The 10,617-nt window shown below is 52.1% G+C and overlaps 1 protein-coding gene across 4 annotated transcripts in view; it reads right to left on the reverse strand.

Moving 5' to 3' along the window:
* Positions 1-8,581, reverse strand: part of CD276 (CD276 molecule) — a 100,347-nt gene extending 91,766 nt beyond the window's left edge. For 2 of the 4 annotated variants that reach the window (XM_048866152.2, XM_048866151.2), the window contains exon 1: positions 8,316-8,581. The gene's annotated coding sequence lies outside the window, so the exon portion shown is untranslated. The remainder of the gene's footprint in view (positions 1-8,315) is intronic. The other 2 variants (XM_048866150.2, XM_048866149.2) reach the window with 2 other exon arrangements.
* Positions 8,582-10,617: the final 2,036 nt, after the last annotated feature.

A 10,617-nucleotide genomic window follows, 5' to 3' on the forward strand; every position in this document is an offset into this window, starting at 1 on the left:
CCTACACTGCTTTGGGAATTGTCCTTTCCCAACACTTTGGAAATCTCGCCATCTAAGGTACGTAAACAGCTCCATGACCACAGAATCCGAGTGCCTAATGCGCATAACCTTACAACATTCCCTGAGGTAGGGCAGTGCTTTTGTCCCCATTGTACAGACAGGGACCGGAGAGACTAAGTGACTAGCCCAGGGTCACACAGGATGTCTGTGGTAGAGCAGGGAGTTAGATTCAAGTCTCCCAAGCTCAGATACCCACGGCTCAGCAGGAGGGGACGAGGGGCAGGGGTCTGGCTCCTGAGCCCAGCCAGGCTCCTCATCCCCTCCCACTCCAGCTCTGGCCCTTCTTCTCTCTAGCTGGGTCTCTGAAGCTGGGCTGAAGGTAATACCCTGATTGACGCCCATGATCTCGGAGCCCAGGGACAAGGCAAGGCCTGGTATGGGTTTCCTCACCAAAGGAACACCAGAAGGAGCAGCAGCAGTAATGACGTGCTCTCAAGTGCCCTGGGCCTGGCTGAACCAGGGGCAGTTCCCTGTGGAGAGGGAGCCCAGGACGGAGGGGAGGGGCTCAGAGGAGGATTGGTGGAGAATCCCAGACACTGGTTGTGTAGGATGGTGCCCTGGGAAGCACGATCTTGAACGCCGCGCATAAAGAGACTTTCAGCTGCACATGACATGGACAGAGGCACTGGGGAGAGGGCTGCATGCACATGCACACACAGAGTGAGTACCAAAGTGTGTACACTCTTAAGAACATAAGAATGGCCCTACTGGGTCAGACCAAAGGTCCATCTAGCCCAGTATCCTGTCTTCCGACAGTGGCCAGTGCCAGGTGTCCCAGAGGGAATGAACAGAACAGGTAATCATCAAGTGATCCATCCCCTGTCGTTCTTTCCCAGCTTCTGGCAAACAGAGGCTAGGGACACCATTCCTACCCATCCTGGCTAATAGCCATTGATGGACCTAAATAAGGGGAGAGAGACCACTTTTTGTCCTGTGTTAACAAATGTGATGGGGCGCCTGCCCCACACTGGGCTCTCAGGGGTTAATAGTGCCCTAGGGAGGATGCATAGGAGGCAGCCAATCACAGAAAGGCTTATAGGAGCAGCCGGTCAGGGCCGGACAGGCCCATATAAGAAGAGCTGCAGTACAGTGCAATTTCAGTCATCCCTGGAGTGTGAGGAGGGAGGTGAACTGGCTACCTTGCAGGCGGAGGGCAGAATGCACCCTGGACATAGCAGTGCTGCAGGCAGAGACCCAAGGAACTAAAAGCAGCTCCTGGCAGGGTGCAGGGATCTCTCAGGCTGAGGCAAGGGCAAAGAGGGTGCTAGGGCTGCGGGAAATTGGCCCAGGGAGATCTACAGAGGAGTCAGCAAGGACACAGAAAGTGGCGGCCATCTACAGGGCCCCTGGCCCATGACCTGGAATAGTGGGTGGGCCTGCGTCCCACTCACCACTGGGGAAGTGGCTAGACTGTGATACTGTCCTCAGGAAGGGGGGAACAAGGAGTATGGTACAGCTGAAGGGCTGTGTCACAAGCAGGGTGCTGTGGTTCTGGGAGTGATGTGGGTCCCTGGAGCAGAAGTGACAGTGGGAAGATGCCACCAGAGGGGGACGCACTAGCATATATAGTTAATCCCCAGGACAGCCATCAGGAGGCGCTGCAGTGGTGAGTCAACCCTGTTACAAGTGTTGGAGAACATGGGTATTCGGTCACCCCTGAGGGAAGGGGACTCAGTGAGGGACTCAGAGACTGTTTGACTGCTGCGCCTGATACAAGGGGAATTGGAAAGACTATCTGAGAGACAGTAAGTGTGGAGAGACACTGGAGCCACAATATGGAGAAGCATGTTTTGCTGAGGGCTTATATATCCTACCAGACTGGACAACTGAGTCAGTGCCGCTATGAAAAGGGGCTGACAAGCAGCCAGGGCAACTTCAGGCCCTGCTGCAGGTACTCAAGACCCAACAGAGACAGTGGAAGGTACAGGAGTACTTGCAGCTCTGTGTGGCTCAGCTAGATGAGCAGCAACTCTATAGACTTAAGATGCTGTGAGGGGGGGTCCATAGAGGCCACAGGGAGCGAGAGGGGAAGCAAGGCACCAGGGCCGTGAGGCTAGTGGCTGGGCCAAGTGAATGTTATGCCTATGGACAACAAGGACATTGGAAGAGAGGTTAGGGGACAGAAGCCTCTCCCGGAGACTGGGAAGAAGTGAGGGCCCAAAGAGTCCCACCTGTGAGGAGAACAGGGCAGGGATGGGCATGTTGGGTCTGTGGGCAACAGGGACACCTGAGGAGGGAGTGCCCTCTTAGTTGCAGGGCTGAAGCTAACCCAGGGAAAAGGGCTGAGCAAGGGAAGAACAATGAGAGGAACATGGCCAAGGGAAGGCAAAGGACTTCCTTCCGGTGCCATGAAGAGGGCCATATCAAACAGCACTGCCTCCTTAGGAGAAGGTGGGATAGAAGAGGGCTGCCCAGGAATCCGGCTAGGCCAGGGACTGCCAAGAGGAATGTGGCAGTGATGACCATGGACCAGGCAGGGGGCTATCTCCCACACTCAGCAGGGGCTGGTAGGGAGATGATGGATATGATGACTGGGATGGAGAGGACCCAGAAAGACAAGAGAATCCACACTGTAGCAGGACAAGCTGTGGTAGGGGCTCAGACCCTGGGAAAAGGGATACTGGGAAAGCCTGCGGAGTAAGGGCCAGGGTTATGGGAAAAACTGAAAGCCACTGTGCTGCGGGCTGCCTGGAAGAGGGTGGGAGGAGAACGGACCACAAGGCTCACCCCACTCTCTCTGAGGACAGTAGAGAATGGCCCCTGCGTCCTGAAGGCACTAAGGGCCAATCTAGCCCAGCTCAGCCAGGTCGGGCAAGCAGGGCCTTGAGGTTTTATGGTCTTCCCTGAAAGTTCCCCACACAGGTGACTCCCATTTACCTGCCTTGGAAGGCCTAAGCTGATCATGTGTGTCCAGATAGCACTAACCTATCACACGTGAGGCTCAGACCGCTACACCACTCCTGCCAGGCCCTGGACATTGTTTTTCCCGCCCCCGACCTCTGGAAGAGGCTCTTTTCTCTCTCCATTATTTCAGGTGCCACTGAGTGACTGGTGCTTAATAAGCTGATGAAGAGGCAATCATTCTACAGTGCACTCATCCCTTCTATACATCCTGGATCTGAATGAAGCATCTGTTTCAAACTCATTTTTGCGGGGGGATCAGTGTCATCTGGCTGCCTCTGGCCAAAAGCACAGGCAGGGATTGATCTCTGTGTGTCAAAACCTGGCGTGTAAATAATGCCTCCATTGATCTCGTTTGTGGAGTGTGGGAGGAGAGCTGAGGGGCCTGCCAGGCTCAGCCTACATGTGCTGAATAGACCTTGGAGTATGCTCTCTCTGGCCAATCAGCTCTGAAAACCACTTAGGCAATCAAATAAACCCAAGCACTTTGTTACTGAAGGGTCTGCACACTACAGACCTGACACCTCCCCTTAGTTAAGTGCCAGGACAATGCTGTGAGCTACCAGAATTCCCAATCATAGAATATATGGGTTGGAAGAGACGTCAGGAGATCGTCTAGTCCAATCCACTGCTCAAGGCAGGACCAACACCAACTAAATCATCCCAGCGAAGGCTTTGTCAAGCCGGGCCTTAAAAACCTCTAAGGATGGAGATTCCACCGCCTCTCTAGGTAACCCATTCCAGTGCTTCACCACCCTCCTAGTGAAATAGTGTTTCCTAATATCCAACCTAGACCTCCCCCACTGCAACTTGAGACCACTGCTTCTTCTTCTGTCATCTGCCACCACTGAGAACAGCCAAGCTCCATCCTCTTTGGAACCCCCCTTCAGGTAATTGAAAGCTGCTATCAAATCCCCCCTCACCTCTTCTCTTCTGTGACTAAATAACCCCAGTTCCCTCAGCCTCTCCTCATAAGTCATATGCCCCAGCCCCCTAATCATTTTCATAGTCCTCCATTGGACTCTCTCCAATTTGTCCACATCCCTTGTGTAGTGGGGGGACAAAACTGGACACAATACTCCAGATGTGGCCTCACCAGTGCCAAACAGAGGGGAATAATCACTTCCCTTAATCTGCTGGTAATGCTCCTTCTAATACATCCCAATATGGCATTGGCCTTCTTGGCAACAAGGGCACACCGCTGACTCATATCCAGCTTCTCATCCACTGTAATCCCCAGGTCCTTTTCTGCAGAACTGCTGCTTAGCCAGTCAGTCCCCAGCCTGTAGCAGTGCATGGCATTCTTCCTTCTTAAGTGTAGGACTCTGCACTTGTCCTTGTTGAACCTCATCACATTTCTTTTGGCCCAATTCTCCAATTTGTCAAGGTCACTCTGGACTCTATCCCTACCCTCCATCATATCTACCTCTCTCTCCAGTTTAGTGTCATCTGCGAATTTGCTGAGGGTGCAATTCATCCCATCATCCAGATCATTAATAAAGATGTTGAACAAAAACGGCACCAGGACCGACCCCTGGGGCACTCTGCTTGATACCAGCTGCCAACTAGACATCGAGCCATTGATCACTACCCATTGAGCCCGAAAATCTAGCCAGCTTTATATCCACCTTATAGTCCATTCATCCAATCCATACTTCTTTTAACTTGCTGGCAAGAATACTGTGGGAGACCGTATCAAAAGCTTTGTTAAAGTCAAGATATATCACATCCACTGCTTTCCCCATATCCATAGAGCCAGTTATCTCATCATAGAAGGCAATCAGGTTGATCAGGCATGACTTGCCCTTGATGAATCCATGTTGACTGTTCCTGATCACCTTCCTTTCCTCCAAGTGCTTCAAAACGGATTCCTTGAGGACCTGCTCCATGATTTTACCAGAGACTGAAGTGATGCTGACTGGTCTGTAGTTCACCAGGTTCTCTTTTTTCCCTTTTTTAAATATGGGCACGATATCTGCCTTTTTCCAATTGTCCGAGACCTCCCCCGATCGCCACGAATCTTCAGAGATAATGGCCAATGGCTCTGCGATCACTTCAGCCAACTCCCTCAGCACCCTTGGATGCATTGGATCTGGACCCATGGACTTGCGCATGCCCAGCTTTTCTAAATAGTCTTTAATCTGTTCTTTCACCACTTAGGGCTGCTCACCTACTCCCCATGCTGTGCTGTCCCGTGCAGCAGTCTGGGAGCTGACCTTGTCTGTGAAGACCAAGGCAAAAAAAGCTTTGAGTACTTCAGCTTTTTCCACTTCTGTCACTACTTTGCCTCCCCCATTCAGTAAGGGTCCCACACTTTCCCTGACCTTCTTCTTGTTGCTTACATACCTGTAGAAACCCCTCTTGTTACCCTTCACATCCCTTGCTAGCTGCAACTCCAACTGTGCTTTGGCCTTCCTGATTACACCCCTGCATACTCTAGCAATATTTTTATACTCTTCCCTAGTCATCTGTCCAAATTTCCACTTATTGTAAGCTTTCTTTTTGAGTTTAAGTTCACCGAAGATTTCACTGTTAAGCCAAGCTGGTTGTCTGCCATATCTGCTATGCTTTCTGCACTTCGGGATGATTTGTTCCTGTGCCCTCAATAAGGCTTATTTAAAATAAAGCCAGCTCTCCTGGACTCCTGGCCCCCTCATATTAGCCTCCCAGGGGATCCTGCCCATCAGTTCCCTAAGTGAGTCTAAGTCTGCTTTTCTGAAGTCCAGGGTCTATATTTTGCTCCTCTTCTTTCTTCCTTTTTGTAAGCAGCAGGTCAAGAAGAGCATGGCCCTAGTCAGTTCCCCTAACACTTGTACCAGGAAGTTGTACTAATCAATGAAGCACGGTCTGCACAAGTTTCCAGACAGCCATGCTGAGCGACTGGCTTCCTCTTGCATCCATCTTTGCTTCTCCCCCTCCCAGCTGGCTTCCTACAAAGTCCAGCTTTGCTCTCTCCACCCTCAGGCCCCAACCCCAGTCTTCCTGCCATGGCACAAGAAAACAGGATGCTGAAAGACTTCCTAATTTCTTCTTCCTGGAGCAAGAACAAACAGCCAGCACCAATTCCAGACCAATGACAGATGAGCCTTGGAGGTTCAGTGCCCAAAATTTATCCTTTTTAAGGAGCCTTAGAAAACTCTTCCGGTGGGGCTAGAAATACTTTGCTGATGCCATCTCTACTTTTCCCATCACACCTCAGAACTGGGGGGCAAGGGGAGGGGGAGGTCATTTAAAGGGATACTGTCCACTTGAATCTAATTGTCAAATTATCAGAAACTGGATTTTTTTTAAAGATCCCCCTTTAAATAGTATTGACTTGAAAACATCCCTATTTCTTTAAAGCTATTAGAGGGGTTCGTGTTGTCTTGGCTCATGTTCAGAAGGGTCTTTGGGGTGGAACGGAGACCAATACCAATGAACGTGGTCAGGCCCACCCTTGCCCCTCCACTCTGCACACTCCTGCCAGCTGCCTCTTTAGTTTCTGTTTCAGCTCCATTACTGACCACCCTCTTGCAGGGCCTGGTACACAGGAAGGACTGTCCACCACTTAGGGCGCTAGCCAGAGACTCAGGAGATCTGGGTTTAATTCCCTGCTATGCTGAAGAGTTGGGGACTTGGTCAAGTGACTTAGAGACCAACAGCCAGAGAGACTATGGGAATGATGGTACTTGTGAAGACGAGTGCATTAGAGGTGCTCACATAATGTGATGATGGGAGCCATATAAGTACTTGCACATTTGCTCACCCAGAAGATAGGGTTTAATGAGCAACCACTGAGAGAAATTCTAAGATCTGTGTCATGCAGGCCACACTAGATCACAGTGATCCATCCTAGCCTTACAAATCTATTAAGATGTGAAGGGGTGAGTTTCCTGCAGACCGGGATCTGGGACAGAGCGTGTCATAAATGAGCGCCTTGCCAAGGAGTACAGACTAGGAATGATGTTCTCACGCTAAGCCTTAAGATGAGAAGTGCATCTGATTGCAACGAAACAATGAAACCGGCAACACGGCAATTATTGTCAAATGCACAAAATGAACTGGAAAAGAAATAGAGTTGTTTCCCCCTCTTGTCACTTTCACCAATAGGAATCCAAGTGTCATCTGTAAGTACAGCAGGTATTTTCAGAGAGAAATGTAACTTTCAAGTTGACAATGTCCCTTTTAATTGAACTTTTTTGGAACACAGTGTTCGGTTTAATTCTGGACAAAGGTTCTCATCCAGTTATGGCTGGAACATGTCCATTTTCCCAAACGCTGGAGCCAGCTGGCATACTTATGGGCACCCATTGCCCAGTGGGAACTTCACACAGGGATTTGTTTCTGGCTAAGAACACACAGAGCTCCCTGATGGAACTAGGTCTGGGGTCAAGAGCCCACCCTGTGCCTGCAACAATGCCCCTCAACCCACGCTGTGTGCCTGCAGTTTTATAAGCACCACCTTCCCAGCCTTACACCAAAGCTCTGCAATCAGCATTTTCCAGCACTATTGCCACATGCACCATGCTACTGACACAGCTACTTCCAGGAACAATAAGAGGGTGGGGGAGAGAACATGTGCCCACAGTGGTGGATAGCATAGTATCCTAACCAGGACACAGAGTCTCCCAAGCAGGTCTGGTTCCTGTCTAGATGAGGATTGTGAAGCGTGGCCCTCCCTTTCCCCAGGACACCCTAGGCAGAGAATCTTATATTGGTGTCTGGATCCCTCCCCATCCCTTCAGTCACTCAGGAAGCTCGCTCTGGCCAGCAACCCTCCTGCTCTAGGCGCGTGATAGAGAAACAGCAGCTAGCCAGCTTCTTCCCGCACTGAACTCCACAGTACTCCCTCCTGCCCCAGCGGGCCACGCCAAGCGGCCTCCAGTTCCGAAAGCCAGCGCGGGCCACGCCGGCTCTTTGCTCCCTCTTAAAATGTTCCTAATCCAGCAGGACGCTCCTAGGGATGTCTCGATCCCACAGCCAGGTAGAGCTCCTGGCGGTGCTAAGACTGAGCACACAGTGAACTTAATGAGTGATTTTTATGAGACACACACTGCAGCGTGTCTCTCGTAGATAGGCATCGATAAATATGTGGCAAGAAGGATATACACTATAAAGGGGTGCGTGGCTGTAGGGTGGGGGTAGCCAAAGCACCCAGGGGAGTTAGGCGGTGCGTACCTAACTCCCCTGGTGCTTTGGCTAACCCCACCCCGCCCGCAGGCATGGGGCAGCCCGCTCCTTGCAAACTCGCAGGGGAACTGCAAGCGACGGCGGCTGAACACCTCCACGGCCGGGCCCAGTTTCTCTCCCCCCAGCAGCTGCGGGCTGCTCCCCGCCCAGCCCCTCATTCAAACAATGGCCCCGCGAGCACTCACCCAGCCTAGGCCGGCGGCGGCAGTACGCGGCAGAACCGGCCGGTTTCTTCCCCCGCCTGCTACGGGGGGCAGCGGCCAGGGCCCCGAGCCGGCCGGACAAGGCAGGCCTTGCAGCGAACTCCACGGGAGAAGCGGGCAGAGGCGGAGGATAGTGCGGTACCAGCTGGGAGCAGTGGGGGCCGCCTGTCTGAGCCGGGAGTGATCTCATCCCAGCCCCCAGGCTGCGGGGGAGCTACCCGATTGGCTAGGCCGGCTGCCCCCGGGAGGGGCCCGGATCCGGGCAGGCCTGGGGAGCTACCGGGCAGGGTTGGGAGCGAGAGGTGGGGCTGCGGGCGGGTCTCGGGTTCTTGGCGCGGAGAAAGTGGGGTGAGGAGCAGCCGGTGGACAGGCCAACTTAACTTACCCTATTTCGGAGAGACGGTGCCTGTGTTACAGCAAACCCTTCATCCTCGTACCCCAACCTCCCCTCCATTGCGTTCCAAGGGGCGTCAGGGGGGACATCTGTGCAAGAGGGGGAATGGTCATAGAATCATAGAATATCTGGGTTGGAAGGGACCTCAGGAGGTCATGTAGTCCAACCCCCTGCTCAAAGTAGGACCAACACCAACTAAATCATCCCGCTATTGTGGGGAACTTTCCGAGCTTATACACTACCCTGGTGAAGAGGGCTAGCGAAAGGAGCTGAGTCCTCACTCCCTTTACCCAGAGGCCTGCCTGACCTTGAGGGCTCCCTTTCCATGCTCTGGTGTGGCAGAGTCCTTGTAACCCCAACAAGGCTGGGCTCAGGACTTCTGGGGGCTTGACCTTCAACATTGTCATGATCACTTAGGGCAGGGGCTAGGGTGTCCCAATTCTGGATGCTTCCCTGACCCACTGATCATTACGAACAGTTTAAAGCAAATACAATTTATTAAACAGCAACTAATTACAAAAAATAAGTGGGGAAATGGGAAAGGTCAAAGGAAAACTCATCACCCCGCTCTGTGGGCACAGGGAACCACGAACAGCCATCGCTGACATGTCAGGGCAGTTCACAGTCTGTTCCTCATATTCCCAGGCCTCCTGCCCAGGCCCTGGCTGTGCTACAGGGATGCCGCAGGTCGGACACTTGCTCTGGAGGTGGTAGGACCCTTCTTTCCAGCATCAGCCTCTCCCCCTTCTCTATTGGGGTTACATTCCCCCTCCAAGCCTGGCCTGCAAGGCATCTTTCTGCCTGGGGGTGTCTCCCTGCACTGGACCTGCTGTCCAGAGTCCCCCCTCGCTCTCCCCAGGTGCTCACCGCACCCAGCTCCAGACTGCTCCAGCCCCAGCACTGCTGCTGCTCTGCCTCCAGCCCTGTGGGCTGCTTCTGTGGCTCTGGTTGCTGCAGCTCTCCTCCCAGCGCAGGTCTGCTCCCTGGGCTGCTTCTCTGGCTTTTGTTGCTGTGGCTCTGCTCCCTTTGCTGCTTCTCTGATTCTCTCTGGCTGGCAAAGCCCTGCTTCCCAGCTTAACTCAGGCCCAAGCTTCACCATCATGGCTGTCACCCCCACCATCTCCTGTAACCTTGGACCTTCATTGTCCTGATCCTGAGATATGGCCTGACCAGACTGGGTCAAGAAAGAGGGACCCAGATAACATTGGCATCTCCACTGGCTCTGGCTAAATCCCAAATACCATCTGGTACGTGAGAGTTTGTCCCACACACCATATGTGTTCTTTTTCTTCCCCACCTTATTTCTTCCCTCTCCCTTTCCCTCCTGTCTAATAAGAGTCTTGCTCAGCTGGCCAAGACTGTGTATTTTGCAACTCTGCTGTAAGCCTGTGAGCAGAAAGAAAAGGAGTACTTGTGGCACCTTAGAGACTAACCAATTTATTTGAGCATAAGCTGTAGCTCACGAAAGCTTATGCTCAAATAAATTGGTTAGTCTCTAAGGTGCCACAAGTACTCCTTTTCTTTTTGTGAATACAGACTAACACGGCTGTTACTCTGAAACCTGTGAGCAGAAAGGCAGCTAAAAGCAGTGCCCTGAACAGCCTGACATTGGTACAAGTTTGCCAGGTCTCAGAGTGGCTGATAAGGCCATGTGCTGGGCCTCTGTTTTTCCAGCAGTGAGGGTGCAAGTGGAAGTTGACACCAGAAACAGATTCTGCATTTTCTATCTTTGCTGTTCCTTTATCTCCTCTTTTGTGTGTGTTTGTCTTGTTTTGTCATCTAGGACACAGGTTCGGACTTTAACAACACTAGCAACAATGACAGCTCCAGCCCATATCTACTAACGTCTTTGTTAGGACAGTTATTACCATCTTTTATACCATCTAATTC

This window comes from Caretta caretta, chromosome 10 (genome assembly GCF_965140235.1).
Source record: "Caretta caretta isolate rCarCar2 chromosome 10, rCarCar1.hap1, whole genome shotgun sequence".
In the NCBI taxonomy this organism is placed as follows: Eukaryota; Metazoa; Chordata; order Testudines; family Cheloniidae; genus Caretta; species Caretta caretta.